Source organism: Maniola jurtina, chromosome 10, assembly GCF_905333055.1.
Source record: "Maniola jurtina chromosome 10, ilManJurt1.1, whole genome shotgun sequence".
Classification (NCBI taxonomy): Eukaryota; Metazoa; Arthropoda; class Insecta; order Lepidoptera; family Nymphalidae; genus Maniola; species Maniola jurtina.
This window is the reverse complement of record NC_060038.1, coordinates 15054273-15070458: the sequence shown is the minus strand read 5'-3', so window position 1 is coordinate 15070458 and position 16186 is coordinate 15054273. Positions and strand designations below refer to the sequence as shown.

Here is a 16186-nt window from a genome sequence, read left to right as displayed (position 1 = left end):
TGTGTTCAGGGTGTATATGTGAGTGAATTTCTTTGTTCAAAGATTTCACCATTAAGTCATTACTTCCAAATACATGAACAGATTTGGATGTATCGTTAGAATCTTTACATCATCCCGAGTCGAGTAACACAAAAGTTATAAATTTGAAAAAAATCAATATGGCGGCTGTGTGGTGCATATCAAATATGTAAAGTCTTTTTAGTAAATTTTTTTGTAAGGCAGTCGTGTTTTTAAATTTTTATAACGATTTACTTTTCTTACCGAATAAGAAAATTTCTTCTCTTCACTGCAAAGTGAATAATTGTCACTCTTTGTATCTTTTTATTCAATTCAAAACAAAGCAATTATTTCAAAGCCTGTCCGATCCTCATTAAATATTTTAACGATAGGTACTATTTTTAGTTAAATAGAACGGAACCAACATTTGTTGCTGCCTTTCTTATTTCCTAATGATGCGCTTTTTGCTTTAAAACCCATCAACCTGACATTTCTGAAAACGCCTCAAAAAACTTACTTTCCTCAATGATGGAACAAATTAAACTCTACCATATCTCCACCTTCATACAATCATCGTCATCATGATCAACTCATCATCGGTCCAGGCTCGCCGATGTATGGACTCTAATCCGAGGAATTTCCGCTAACAATTTGTTATACGTAGGTAGATAGAAAACTTGTTGACGCGGTTGCACCCGCGCGATGCATGAGTCAGTGGGAATACAGCTTGTAACGGTATAACTGTGTTTCTATTCAACGCCTCCCCAAAAAACCTAGAAATAACACAATTCAACACATAGTTAAAGTATCAGTGAGTAGATAATGCCGTGTTAAGTTAACACTGAGTAAACGCGCAGTAATGGCGCGCCAACAAATAGTTACCGTCGTCGCGGCACGCCTCGTCACGGGCAGCATTGTACAAAGATTTGCGCCGAGATCGTGCTGCCAATACTTCCCGGCCTATAACTTGCCAAATATTTATTGTGGTTGATTCGTTTTACGAGCACATATATTCATTCAAAAATTAATGAGTATTTGTTTTCTATTGTATTGTAGTATTCGTTTTCTATGCATTCGCGCATCGTTTATCCAATTGAGTTGATTCAGTTTCTGTTGGTATTAATTTTTGATTTGCCACTATACAAATTTAAACATTGGGCAAAAGTTAAAACACACTTATTGAGTCGAGGCTATATTACAATTGATGATTTTTTTTTGTGACAAAGATGCGTGGAAGCTCCGGTAGCTGAGCTTTCAGCTGCCCACAAGAAACTTATTAAACAATTAAACTTTTACAAGTGCTTTTGAATCGCCAAAAGCATCTACCATTGATTCGGAATGCCTTGAAAGATGATGTAATGTGTTACACATTGTAGCTTTTATGATTTAAAAAGAGCAACTGCTGAGTTTCTTGCCCACTCTTCTCACTAGAATTTTCATTCCAAACCGGTGGTAGTGTCACAGACGTAACATAAAAGACCCTAGTTGTCCGTGTCCTACATGAAATAAATACATTTTAGTTTGATTTAAACTCTTCCCGATTAAATTAGCCGTAGCATCCAATCGCAGTGGGCTGCAGGGATAGTTTACTGTGCGGGAGGTATATGGTACTCAAGTATATGCTAAATACAAGTATACACTCTATTCCTTCACTCTTATAAGGCAGTACCCAATCAGAAGGTACGACCGAACTCCGACCGGAGATAGATCGGACGCATTACCACCGTCTGTATAAAGTGAAAAAGTTGCTTCGAAAACATGAATAAAATACGATGTAATTTCGAAGGACTTAAAGAGCTAAGTGTGGCTACAACTCAGATGACTTTAACTTCCATCCGAAAAAAATCCTCGGTATTTCGTTGAGGCGCTTCAATCGCGAATGGATGCCTCAAATCATGTTATTTTATTTGAAATCTAGGTGCATAGGTATATGTTATCTAATACTTTACTCTACTTAATTGAGAAGTACTTACCTATTTGATATTAACTCGAACACACGAACTGGATCTGTAATCGAAAAATATATTATTAGTAATTATTAGTAGCCCAACTTAGTCCGTGGCTTTATCAATGTGGATTTAGGTTGTTTAAAGATCCCGTAAGAATTTCTCAAAATGTTCAAGTACCTATAGTTTGAGTAGTGATTCCTTTCAGTTCTCTAGGTTCATATGTGCGGGTTGCGAGAGATCACTTTGTGATAAGGTCGCCCTTTGTTAAAGGAACTAAACTATAATTATATTCCCTCTATCGTTTTATCACACTTAATATTATAAAGGCGAAAGTTTTTGTGTATGTATGTTTGTATGGTTGTTACTCTTTCACGCCACGCCGGACGGATTCGTCTAAAATAAGTATAGAATAGAGGTAGACTTTACCATAAATTAACGCAAAGGCTACTTTTTATCCCGGAAACCAAAAACATCTCATGGAATTTTTGAAAACCTATATCGACAGAAACGAAGACGCGGGCATTTAGCTAGTAGGTACATGATTATATTATATCGCTCGATGAAGACAGCGACGCTGGCGGCGATGGAGTATGGCAGTAAGTACTTCAAGTAATGGCATTTTAGCCTCTAAGCTATCAAGGCTTTAAACCTATTCAGATTTTATTTTTGAAAACCAAATCTGAGCTAACAAAGAAAATATAATTCAATAGACACTGTTGCTTAATAACCTCTCGTGTCGACGGAGTGTACTTATATCTTATGCAAATGCCTCCAGCGCGAGGATAAACACTTTTTCACGTAAAAAGTTAAGCGCTGAAGCGTGGAGTGGGTGCTTTACACAACAAGCGCAGGAGAGGCTGCCGTATTTCAGCCGCAAATGCCTGAGACTTTCGCGAGAAACGCGCACCAAACTGAGCCACTAAATTACACTCAATCTAAACAATAAAGATCCTTCGTTGCTTGTAAAATTAGACTACACGAAAACACCAAAGTTTTTTTTTTTATTCAATGTACATAAATTCTTGGGAAGCGTATTACTAAGCGCTCTTCCAGTTTGACTCATCAGCCAAGTTTACCATGATGTAGTAATAAAACGTAACGGTAGAAGCGATAACTTAAAATTATTATTATTAGCCCAGTCCGCCTCCAAACTGTACCTAGTCATAGCTGAATACTTGACAATGGTAGCACAAAACTGAAATACACTTTTTTCTTTTTTTTTCTAAATAAATATAACTTTCCTTGTGATAAAAGCTTTAAGTACAGAAACCTAATTAATCATCGAGGTTTATACGGCCCTGCTATTTCCGGGTAATTTTCCTGGTATACTTAACACGTGCTTTGTACAGAACGGCGAAATTTGATAAATAATCATTAGGTATAAAAGCTAAGGGCTGCCCTGCAACTGCCATGCATCAGTTTTGTATAACCTGCGAAATTCATGAATCAAGTATGTAATTAAGGGTGCTGACCTCTACTAATATAATACAAGTGCGCTGGAGCTGCGATTGACGATCGATTTTGAAGCAACCTGATTTTCGCCGTCTACATAATGTCAACACGAAGACCATTTGCCACAAAATGACAATTTTAACTGTCGGTGGTGTACGTGGGCACTTTGTATGGCTAAACTGTATGGCACACCTCTTTAGAGAAAAGTAATATAATATAGTGTCTTAGACAAATTGGCAAAATTTGAAGGTATCTCTATCGCGCCAGCAATCTCTGGCCTTTCCCGGTAAACTTCGAATTAATGATCGTTGGCGAAGTTTGTATGGCTTGCCTGTCCAACCGAAAACTATGTAGTTTCGTATACAGCTAAATCCATGTAAAACATTATGTAAACAAGATAAGCTTCACTACTGAAACTCCACTAGCTTAGTAGGTAAGTTATGTTCCTTAAAATATTACTGCGGAAGAACGGTTAATTTTTAGGGTTCCGTACCTGAAGGCGCCAACAGGACTTTATTACTAAGACTCCGTTGTCCGTCCGTCCGTACGTCTGTTTGTCTACGGGCGATATCTCGTGAACCGTAACATGTACAATGTTGAAATTGCCACAGAATGTGTATTTTTATTGCCGGTACAAAAACAAATAATAAAATATTCAAAATGGTCGCCATGAAAATTAAAAAAAAACAAAAGTATTATTTCGAGTATAATGGTATTCGAATAGAAACATTCGTGTGCGAATCCGACTCTTACTTGGCCTATTTTACTTGAATACGTTGAAAGAAAATAGCAGATGGTTAATACCTGAAATAAATTGGCAACATTTAGAATCTGACTCTGAAAATGAAATATGGGCATATTTTGCCAAAATCGAGGAACAAAATTTATGACCGTCGGATAACTTCGAACAGCCTTTTTTCTGGAATAAAATATTACTGAAATGGAGTAGGATATGAATTTTATATGATATTTCCAGAATTGGTAGATATGATCTCATTGTACTGAGATAAAGTCACACCAAGTTGTACATAAGATATAGCCAGAGTGTCGGCGACGTTATAATATCGTGATAAGGCTTGGATGTATGTACGAAAGACGTGACATCTTGTTTTACTGGACTAGGCCAGAATTAGGCCCGAGCACACCGAAAGAAAACAGGGTAAATATTTAACTAAAGTACTTTTCTGCTTTTGCGATACGTATAAAATTGACACAAACTAAAAAGTAAAAAAAGTTGATGTCGGATGGATAGTAAACTCTAATAAAATAGGTGTATTGAACGATTTTTGATACAATTGTGTTTCTTAAGATAAAAATACGATTTTACTGAGAATCTCTTCCTTATTTTTGAATCGGGAAATAAACTACGCTCCTTATGATAATAAGGAAGCGCTGCAGCCTTAATTCGAAGATAAAAAGCAGTTCGTTTGAAAAGAAATCGTAAAACTCTATTTGCATAAGGTATTAAATATTTAATTTTTTTCGAATCGGAATATCTTTCACGGATGAAAAATGGAATTAATCTCGCGGGAAAAATTGCCAATATAGGTAATATACCTGTAGGGAGGTAATCTTGCGGCATCATTTACGATCTACGACGAAGGAGTTCCAACGCCGGTGAGCGCCAAACATTTTAATGTGTTTTCTCCGGATGGAGATCGTTATAAAAATTGGGTTTGAAGAAGATTGATACATTCGTAATACTTTAGCAAGAAGTTTCTTCAATTTGTCGATAATTTGCGTAATTTCTTCTCAAATAAAGATCTACTGGCTCAAACAAATTGGTCGTAATATAATATCGTTCTAAAAACTACGTAAATTATTTTAGCTTAAAAATAAAATTAGTAAGTACCTAGATGAAGCTCCTATATAATATTATACCAACAAAAGGTTTTTCTGGAAGAATTGAATTACTACTGTATCTCTGAAACTCTGAATTCTCGTAAATATTTAAACTGATACTTATAACGTAAATAAAAATACGATAATTTCGTATCGGAATACGCATAAGGAAATTACTTAGTAAGTAAGGATAAGTAAGTAAGGGTTCCGTAGCTACGCTAGTTGTTAGTAAAAACTGGACAAGTGCGAGTCGGACTCGCGCACGAAGTGTTCCGTACCATCGTACAAGGTAGAAAATTCATTTTTTCGTGAACACATACTAATTATTTTTTGTGATGCAATCACAAATTTACTGTTTACGAAATTTTTCCTTTACTTGTACTATGAGATCTACCTACCCAACCATGTTTCTAGACACGACAGACGGACAGATGGTTTCTTTTTCCCTTTGAGGTACGGAACCCTAAAAACTGGTCATTATGCCTTTAAGGGTTGTTTTTATAATAACTATCTAAGAGACCTAATAATGATTTTAAAATACCCATGCAGGCTATTACTCGAAGGTTAAACAATACAATATTTTCTCGACTCTTTACTTTCCATTTTCCATTTCCTCTATTTCCCTCTTATCAATAATATGTGTAGGACATTACAATGGTTTTGAAGAGTACCTACTAGTTGCTACTAGTAAAATATTCTTCTTTTGATAAAAAAAAGTTTCTTTGTGTTACTTCAAGGTATATTTCGGTTTGCTAGAAGGAAATAATTTGCCGTTATCATTAGCAGGTGTCATGGCGGCACAAAACATGACGCGTCGGGTTTATCGATGTTGGCAAAACTTGTACCAGAAAATGAAATTTCTTTTTTTCTCATTATACTCTTAATTAAATTATAATGGTTATTATTATTGCGGGAAATGGTTTTTTGTCATACTAATATAAAAAGTACAAGTTTTAGCTTTTATCATGGACGGGGACGATCATCCCATCACGAGCAGGCCACATGCAACTTAATGGTGGAAGAATTAATATCGATATTTAAAATCACCGTGAGGAAACCTGCATGCCTGAGAGTTGTACATAATGTTCTCAGATGTGTGTGAAGCCTGCCACTCCGCACTCGGCCAGCGCAGACTACTTGTGGCCTTAATTGTTCTCATTCGGAGAGGACACGTGTGCACAGCAGTGGGTTAATCTCATGATTAACTGATGATGATATCTGCAGATACATCTTTCGATCCCTTTTTTTATTATTTTATTTGGTTCCAAAACACCGCTTAGTCTCAAGTCCTTGTCTTCTATCTTATCTTTATAATAGTTATTTATTAATCACAGTCTTTTGTTTCATGAAATAGCCCTCAATTATTTATTTACTTACTTAAAACCCGAGACAAAAGGGAAACGAAACGAAATTAAGTGAATAAAGTATACCTAAGTAGAAACTTTCATTTAATTATTTATTGTTTCACGTGAAATCAATTACTTTAGTGGGAAATAGAGTTCAATAGAATTTGCAAACAGTGTTTAGCTGGTTTAGATCGGGACAGTCGAACTCAATAATTTGTTATTGAAAAATGAAGAGTTACTACATGCTGACTTGACACGGTCTCGGAGAGTGGGTTCGATTCTAAGTTATGACCTAATAGATTTAAATGGAAAAGATTTTCTGAAAATCCTTTGGTAGACGCCAGTCTATAATATTATTATCGACAAAACTACTATCAAATACTACAAAAACATTATCAAACCGTAAACCGTACGTAGATATGTCAGTCAGTCAGTTACACCATTTATAGAGCAGCCACCGAGTTTCATGCTGGTTCTTCTCGGTAGGAACGGAATTCCGAACCAGTGGTAAATTGTTTAGATCATAGCAGTTGTAAAGTTTATTTCAATAAAAATCTTCATATTGTATAAGTGAATATTTTTTAACATAGTTAAGACGGGCGCTAAGGATCAATAGCTATTTAATGAATAGGGTCGTAAGTACATTGCCTCGCACAAGCCAAGCTACGAGCCGGAAGTAGTTATTTGCTAGCGTGCGAGCGATAGGCGCCCTGAGCTAATATATGGCTGATTCACATTATTCCAGTACCATACCAGTCCAGTCCAACCCAGCGATGTAGTGACAACTGCAATTCGATTATCAGCCTATTTTTTAAGCTTTACATTAAGCGTGTTATTGTGCATTTGGACTTTGCTCAGACTCACGTCAGAGTTGGAACGAGTCGGATTAATATAAATACATACAAGTGTAAATTAAAAATTTTCAACACCCCCGACAAATCATTTTCAAATAAATAATTATGTATATCTAGGCAACGTCCATCTTGACAGCTTGACATTTGTCAATTGACACTTGAATATTATGAACCTAAGGGTTATCTAACCTTCTTTTCTACAAGAAAAACTAGAAAATAGCTGATAACTTTTAAACGGCTGAACCAATTTTTTTGGATTATAGCTAAGAACACTCTCGATCAAGCCACCTTTCAAACAAAAAAAACTAAATTAAAATCGGTTCATTCGTTTAGGCGCTACGATGCCACAGACAGATACACAGATACACAGATACACAGATACACAGATACACAGATACACAGACACACAGATACACAGATACACACGTCAAACTTATAACACCCCTCTTTTTGGGTCGGGGGTTAAAAAGAAAAACTAACTGACTGACTGATCTACCAATGGCTCAAACTACTGGACGGATCGGATAGCTATTACGACGTAGAATCCGCTAAGAAAGGACTTTTGAAAATTCAACCCCCAAGTGGGCAAAATAGGGGATTGAAATTTGTGTCGTCAACACGGACAAAGACGCGGGCATAAGCTAGTGTAGCGATAAACATCTCGTTTTATCTCTGTCTTCAGTATAAATAAAATCAAAATATGCATAGCCGCACCCAAACCATACCTACTGGTTTGGGCGCGCTCCAGTGCATATAATAAAAAAAAAAAAATTATGTAAGCTCTTGAGTGAATATTTTAACTCACACCATACATGCATGGGTAGAATATAATATTACCAACTTATACAGCTTTTATATTTCAGATATAATTTATAGACGACGAATTCGTTTATAAGTTTTCAGCCGATGACTTATATTTATTGTTTATATCCAGCTAATAGAACAATGTAAACCCGCCGTTACAGCAAACAGAGGAGCGATTGGTATCGGACTTCGCAATCCATTATCTGTATCTAGCCAATAGTCATCCAATTTGCCCGTAATCCACCATTTACTCGCTGCCTGCGATTTTATATACGAGTAAATGGTTTATGTGCGTTTTGAGCTAAGTAGCCGCACGTTTTGAGAGTAAAATCAAAAGTCCATTCTGTGTAGGTGTCTCACAAAAACTATACCATTCGATCATAAAAGTTTTTGTATCGATGAAGTGCGAGTGAGCGCTACGCAACACAAGTAAATAGCCAATTCCCTGAAGTACATTTATAACTGTCGCTCGTAAAACGACCGTGTGTTTTTACCTTCGCCCGCGGGACCTGCCCGCCCGCGCGCGTCCAGCTGCGTCATAAATAACACCCTCGCTTATGTACTAGCCATCCCAGCTCCCAGCGCTGGGCAAAGGCCTTTATAACACTCAATTAAAGGTAATCAATTGAAATCTAGGCAAGATATACAATTATTTGCAGACAGACAATATTAAACCTATGTCACATAACGATCTGTTAAATTAAATAGGTTTATAACATTAGTATTATGTTAAGAAAACTCCTACTACTATGTGATTAACGGAAAGGGGTCTCAATCCTCAGCAATGAGGAGCGCGACGCAGAGAGAGGGAAAGAGAGAAAGGGTTGTATTTCCTACAGAGGCATACCTACTTTGCAGGCCTTTGTGCAACGTAATTTTGTATATTTTATGAAATAAATGTCATAAAGGTTCCGTAACTTTTATAGTAGATATACTTTATTAATTTGTAGTTAGTAACGAGCATACTGTAAGTAGTATATGAATATGTTACGGTTTTATAAAGACTCTACCGGCCATTTCAAATGCAAATTCTAATGTAAAGAAACTGGCTAGAAACTCCTAGGAAAAGTCGTTAGGTACTCTTTTAATCTCGATTAAACCCATATATCACTAATAGCAGTTCCAGGAAACGACGATTTATGTAACACATTCATCGTTTAAGAAGTTTTCCGAGAGAGAAATCGTCGGCGGATATCCCGGCGCGATCGACTCGGAACTTTAAAAAAGTTATTTATTACCGGGAGCTGAGGTTCGCTCGCCATGTACAATCAATTTCAAAACTTTAGGAAAAAATACGTTTCCCGGATTAAAAATTCCCGTTTTATAATTCCTATGATTTATGGAAATTTAAATACGTGTGGTTTTTATTTTAAAATCAATAGTTAACAAGCATTAAGACCGAGCTTGTTAGGTGATCGCTGCCCGTCGCATTTGCATTTGCAGCACCAGAGGACCCGCCAATGCGTTGCCGACTATAGACAAAATTATTAAGTGATGACACTAAACTAGACTACATTATATTAGTTTAGTATTACAACATCTGGAGACAGGACTAGCTCATTTTCTGCGTAAAGGATCAGCCTGGCTGTTTTGAGCGGAAATGCAGCCTTGGCACCATTTAACGCGAACATGATTTCATACAAGGCTATCCTTAGGTTTTATCGTACATTTTTATTAAAGAAAAATTTAAATTATTATCTAACTACGAAATATGATGACGGCTATTTTATAAACTAAACTCTAAGAACACTGTCGTAATTTAAATTTAAAAGTACATTTAGTTTTAAAAAGACTTCCTGTAATCAGCAATTCGTTTCAAGAACTTTTGGCACAACCAAAACTTTTCAATCACAAACTTTTACGTATTCTTTTGGTCTCTGTTAAAAAAGGTTTCAAAATTTTCATTTTTTTTTAAATATTGATTACTGAAATTAAGTTTTGTTCGTTTGCTGTTGGTCTATTAATGACTTATTATTTAGAACACGAATACATGTAGGTATAGTGAAGACTTACCTTTTCAGGCGATGGGCGGCGAACGCGGCTGAACGAGGAATGCCGTGCGGCGGAGGCGTTTCTACCACTACGTATTGCAGGGAGCAGGCCGCGCCACAGCTAAGCAATTGTACAGTATGGCAAAGGTTACTCAGGGAAATACTTTCGCTACGCATGGGCGGGGCCTTGCTAAGCAGCGAGTGCGTTTTATAGAGAACTAGCTGATGCCCGCAACTTCGTTCCCGTGGATATGAGTTTTCGGAAAAGCCCGTGGGAACTTATTGATTTTCCGAAATAAAAAGTAGCTTATGTGTTAATCCAGGGTATAATCTATCTTCGTTCCAAACTTTAGCCAAATCCGTTTGGCAGTTTTGCGTGAAGGAGTGACAAACATACACACAAACTTTTGCCTTTATAATATTAGTGTGACCAGATAGTGTGACAATGTGACAGAAATGATTCAGATCCACTGGTTTACTTCCGCACTTTCTGAGAAAAGACCTGTGTTCTATACAGGTTTCTTCTCAAACAGTGCGGAAGACTTCACACACCTTTGAGAACATTATGGAGAACTCTCAGGCATGCAGATTCCTCACAATTTTTTCGTTCGCCGTTAAAGCAAGTAGCATTTAATTAATTAAAATGAATGGCGTTTACCCTCTGTACGCTTGCTAAGCTGCGGCGAACGCTGAGGCTAAGGAGTAGGGCCGTAGATTGATCGCAGGGCCAGGCGGGGCCGCGGCGCGTATCGCCGTATCGCTCCAGCGCGGTGGAACACCAGCTTTAAGTTTACGCAATCGATTACCCGCCATGACTTGTCAAATTAGCAACAAATTACCAGTGGCTTATGATCGCGGATAAGTTTCACGCCTACTTTTTTTAGGGTTCCGTAGTTAACAAGGAACTTTTATAATTTTGGCTTAGCATAGAGCCCCTTATTAGATTAGAAAGCTGTAATTTGCCAAGGGTTTATTAGATAGGTAATATTATCACTATCCTAATACTTCCGTTAGTATTTTTGAAATGGCCGCCAAATAGAATAGCTGCTATTAAAGTGCCAAATAGTTACCATAGATAAAATCTCTATATTTCACGTATTTAAGTACAACATGGTGAACTGTTTGCAAATAATTTTTTTTCAAAAATGGAATTCTTCCTTCGTTTGAAAAGTAGCCCGCCATTGTTAAAATTTTACTTTTGTTGTACCTTCTTTTCTTTGTTCGTCAAGTAGACTTCCTTCACAGAGATGCCTTCATATTCGATAAGACATGGTCATGTGTAATAGGCTAGGGTCGGCACATAAATGTAGATCGTGACCGCATCAAAGTCCCTTCTCCCAGACCCTGCCGAACCCTCAACAACAATTTCTGTACCGTTACTACACGTATGCTGTAATTAAGTATGCCCAAGTAGTGATAAGCAGTGATAGCCTAGTGGTTAAACGTCGACCTCCTACTCACAGGGTCGGAGGCTCGATCCCCGGGCATGCACTTGTAACTTTTCTGAGTTATGTGCATTTTACTGTTAAGAACTTAGAATATCACTCGCTTTAACGGTGAAGGAAGCCATCGTGAGTAAGCCTGCATGCCTAAGAGTTGTCCATAAGGTTCTCAAAGATGTGTGTCCACTAGTTTAGGCTATACCTACGTTATCTGTTAGTCAATCACAGTATACGTTTTATAAATATACAGGGTGTTTGGTAAATAGTATATAATGACGACACGTACCCATGCTACTTTGATCTGATAAATACGATGCTGAAGTATAATGGCGAAATAAAATTATAAAAAATTCCGTAGTAGTAGGTAGGTACGTGTCGTCATTATATACTAATTACCAAACACCCTGTATATCCTTATCCATACTTCCATACTAATCCATACTAATATCTATACTAATATAAATCCGTCTGTCTGTCTGTTACGTTACGTTTCACAGACTATCCATTTAACCAAGTTTGAAGAAATTTAGCTTGCATCCCGCGGAGGAACCTAAATCCAAATGGATGAAATGACGAGCATAATTTACTTGATACAGGGACCCTGGAGACAGAGATAGACGATTTTTTACTCCAAAAATCACAGAATTCCCACGGGATTTTTAAAAGTTTAAATCCACGCAGATGAAAATGCAGGCAACAGCTAATGCCTTATGTAATAGGTATATTAGATAAGTACCCGTAAGGTAGAGTAGGTCACTGAATATAAATTGTTCCCTAAAATGGAGCATTGACATCTATTTTTGGATCGAGTAAATGGGCATTTCGTGTAAAAAAGAAATACACGGTTTTCGTTTCGTTTGTTATACAACGTTTTAGGTTTCACCTCAATTATGTGAAGTTGGTATTGTAACTACGACGCGGTACTAAATTATATCATGTTTTAAGTACCGTACCTACAAAGTAAAAAGCAACCCTTAGGATCACTTTGTCTATCCGTCTGTCTCCTTCGAGGCTGTTTTCTCAGTTAGCTGTCCTCCACAGCTATATATACAGTATTTTATTTTAATTTCAACTTGATACCTCCTATAAAGTTAAAATTAAAATAAAATACTCAGGACTACAATCCCTTAGAGGTATGGAAAAGTCAAACTTCTAGTTAGCGACTGAATGCGATCTCACCGTGGTGAGGGACGATGGAGTCTGAGATGAAAGCGAGCTAACATAGAAGGGGTATCGCAAAGTTTTATTAAATACATATACCTCCAATCGATATTCCTGTACTAAAACTTTGCAATCATACTAGCTGATGCCCGCGACTTCGTTCGCGTGGATGTAGGTTTTTAAAGAATCCCGTGGGAATTCTCGATTTTCCGGGGTAAAAAGTAGCCTATGTGCTAAACCAGAATATAATCTATCTGCATTCAATCCAAATTTCAGCCCAATCCGTCCAGCAGTTTTTGTGTGATTGAGCAACAAACATCCAAACATCCACACTTTCACATTTATATATAATATTAGTAGGATTTTGGACTAGTAAAAGAAATTGTGTAAAACTTTTGTTAACCTGTCGAATTGATTTCCAACAAAAAGATATACAAGTACTGTTTGTGAGAACTTAGCAAGTAAGTATATTCACTAAACTCTAGATCTAAATCCTACATCCATCCTAATTGGCGTAAAAAAATCCTGCACCGTTCTCCGCTGTTAAAACTCGCTTCCTACTTTCAAAAGACTTAGAAACAAGTATGAAACTTCCAGAATTCCTTGAGAACATTAAACTGGGTAAGGCTAATCTTTGGGCTACGACTTTGTAGCACAAGCGAGAGCTTAGTAAAGCAACAAAAATATAACTTAAGGCAAATAACAAAGCCAACTTGAAACCAGCCGTGATATAGCTACCATGCGCGATTGAAGGCGTTTCTACACATTTCCTGTCGCCTAGTCCTCCAAAATAAGCCACCGCTTATGGAATAAAGTCATGGCCCAGCGGCTAGAGGAGAAAATATTACTGGTCTTAAACTTAACTGTTACCCTCTTGAACCGCTCGCTGTTATATAAATTCCTAAAATGTATATAAAAAAATAAACAGAGCATTGTACGAGAAGCTCCGTTTACTCTGTGAGATAAATTGCGGAGCTGACGAAGCAAAAGTACTTGTAAAAGTTTTATTGAATAAAAATATTTTGAATTAGAGTTTGAACAAAATGATTACAAAACTGAATGCAAGCTGCTGAAACTGTACCTGCTCACTGCAGTTATACTGTCTTGATCGAAATCACTTCAGATTTTATTGTTTTGCTTGAAAATGAGTCCAGATTTCATTTAGTGGGAGAAGTGTAGTTACAGCGTTTTGTTCGCCAGCTCCTCAATGATATAAGATTTTTGTTTTAAACGCTCTACCTACTTTCTCAATGCGAGATTACAAGTTTTTATGTAGGTACCTATAGCAATACCAGAAGTATTCGGAAAAGAGGCTCATAGTAGCACGGTTGATATTACGATTATATAGTGTATTAGTATTCAGAAACATGTAAAATCAGTATAATTTATGTAAGTATAGTTCAGCATAGAACTCCAGCATATAAGCCCACGTGGTTTAAGCTGGAGCGAAGGATTGTAAGGTGTGAAAATTATTTTTGTAACTTTGAATAAATACATAATAAAAATAAAAAAACGAAACGTAACGAAAAATAAAAAGTCGAAAGTGTCTATACCATATTGTCTCTATATTTATCTCTCTGTCTTGTTTTATATTATGAGCTTGCTTGATAGATAACTTTATCTATTCTAACATCTCAAATATCATCAACCTTCACCTTCACCTAATTAAGAAAAATATTGTCTCGAGCCAAAACATAACTATGTATGATGTTTTGTATAATGTCAAAACATAATGAAATCCCCGAGCTTAGCTTTTATCAGTAATGAAATTCGCACCCCCACATAATATGAGGTATTTTCAGGTGTTTCAAAAACATGTTAAAAGCAATTAATTCGGCCTCCCTCCCGTTGTTATTGTAAAATATGAATTCCCCATCAGAACAAGGTTCTGTGCAATTTGGCGCCCATCGCAATCTCCTCCTCGCACAGAGCCGATGGATGTAATTGGGTTATTAGAAGGGTACTTTTATACCTTCGCTGGGGTAGCCAAAACTCCTATATAGTAGGAAACGATTTTTTTAAATTCTTTTTCGCCTTCTCTCATTATTTTTAGGATTCCGTATCTCCAGAGAAAAACTCTCTGTCCGTCTGTCGTATCCGTCGAGACCCGTCGAGAGAATCAAAACCTATAGGGTTGTTCCAGTTGACCTAGAACCATGAAATTTGGTGGGTATATTAATGTCATATTTTACCTAGCATTAGTAAAGGAAAAAACCCTAAAACCGTGAATGTGTGATTACATCACAAATAAGTGTTGTTTCTTGTATAATGATAATACGGAACCCTACGTGTGAATTCAACTCGTACTTGATACATTTTTTTGATTGTTTTATAAGTTAGGCTTGCGATTGCACCAAGTGGTAAGTGATGATGCAGTCTAAGACAGTAGCAAGCTAACTTGGAAGAAATATGACAGTTTGTATTAAGCCCATATCCCTTTCTACACGCAAGCCCTTTATCGCTTTCTACACGGCATCGTACCGGGACATTAAAGTTGTTGGCGGCACAGCTCTGCCAGTAGAGCACCAGCACGCCGGGACGACCAGCGTGTATCGGATTTTCGGATTATGTGCCCTGCCCATTGCCACTTCAGTTTTGCCATCCGCTGAGCTATCATATTATGTCGGTTATTCCGGTTCTCCTACGGATCTCCTCATTACTGATCTGATTGACTGATTAGACTGGCTACTTTTGTATGTACTTTGGCGAGTCCCGATGTCTGCGCAGTGAGCGTGGTCACCTCAGCGATCCTGCTGATATTACAAGCGATTGGAGTGAGCGCAGAGAAAGCTGATTACAGTCTTGCGATGAGATTTTTCCACTTCAGTACAAGTGATTATTATATTACGGACTTAATTTATGCAAATTTAGTCACTCGTACACAAAATCTAAGTTAATATGTATGATGTAGGTTAGTCAGTCATTTCCTCCTTTATTTAAAGCTCATCTTAATGTTTTAACATAAATGACGTAAACCTGCAACATGCCACAACAACTACTTAATTTAACATCTATAGGTACTTTGTTAGGTAAAAGTACTTACTGAAAGATAAACTTGGCTATCCAATTATTAGCATATTATCACTACCCATTACTATAAATGCGCAAATCAGTTTGTTTTTAGTTTAGTGGTTTGTTCTTCAATTATGTCTCAACAGAGCTATGGATTGACTGACGGGTTTTTTGCATGGATGTAGTTAAAGACCTAGAGACTTAGAGAGTGACATAGGTAACTTTTATCCCGAAAAATCAAAGAGCTCCCATGGGATTTTTAAAACGTGAACGAAGTCGCGGGCATAATCTAGTTTGACTAAAAAATCCTCTGAAAGCATTTCAAAGTACAGTTCG

General features: G+C 37.0%; 1 protein-coding gene across 2 annotated transcripts in view; it reads right to left on the bottom strand.

Annotated features, from left to right (window-relative positions):
• LOC123868779 (calexcitin-1) overlaps positions 1 to 10328 on the bottom strand; it is a 51960-nt gene extending 41632 nt beyond the window's left edge. The window contains exons 1-2 of one of the 2 annotated variants that reach the window (XM_045911389.1): positions 10258 to 10328; positions 1975 to 2004 (exon numbers count right to left, since the gene is read on the bottom strand). The gene's annotated coding sequence lies outside the window, so the exon portion shown is untranslated. Of the gene's footprint in view, positions 1 to 1970; positions 2005 to 10257 lie in introns of both variants that reach the window. The other variant, XM_045911388.1, reaches the window with a different exon arrangement.
• Between the last annotated feature and the right edge of the window lie 5858 nt (positions 10329 to 16186).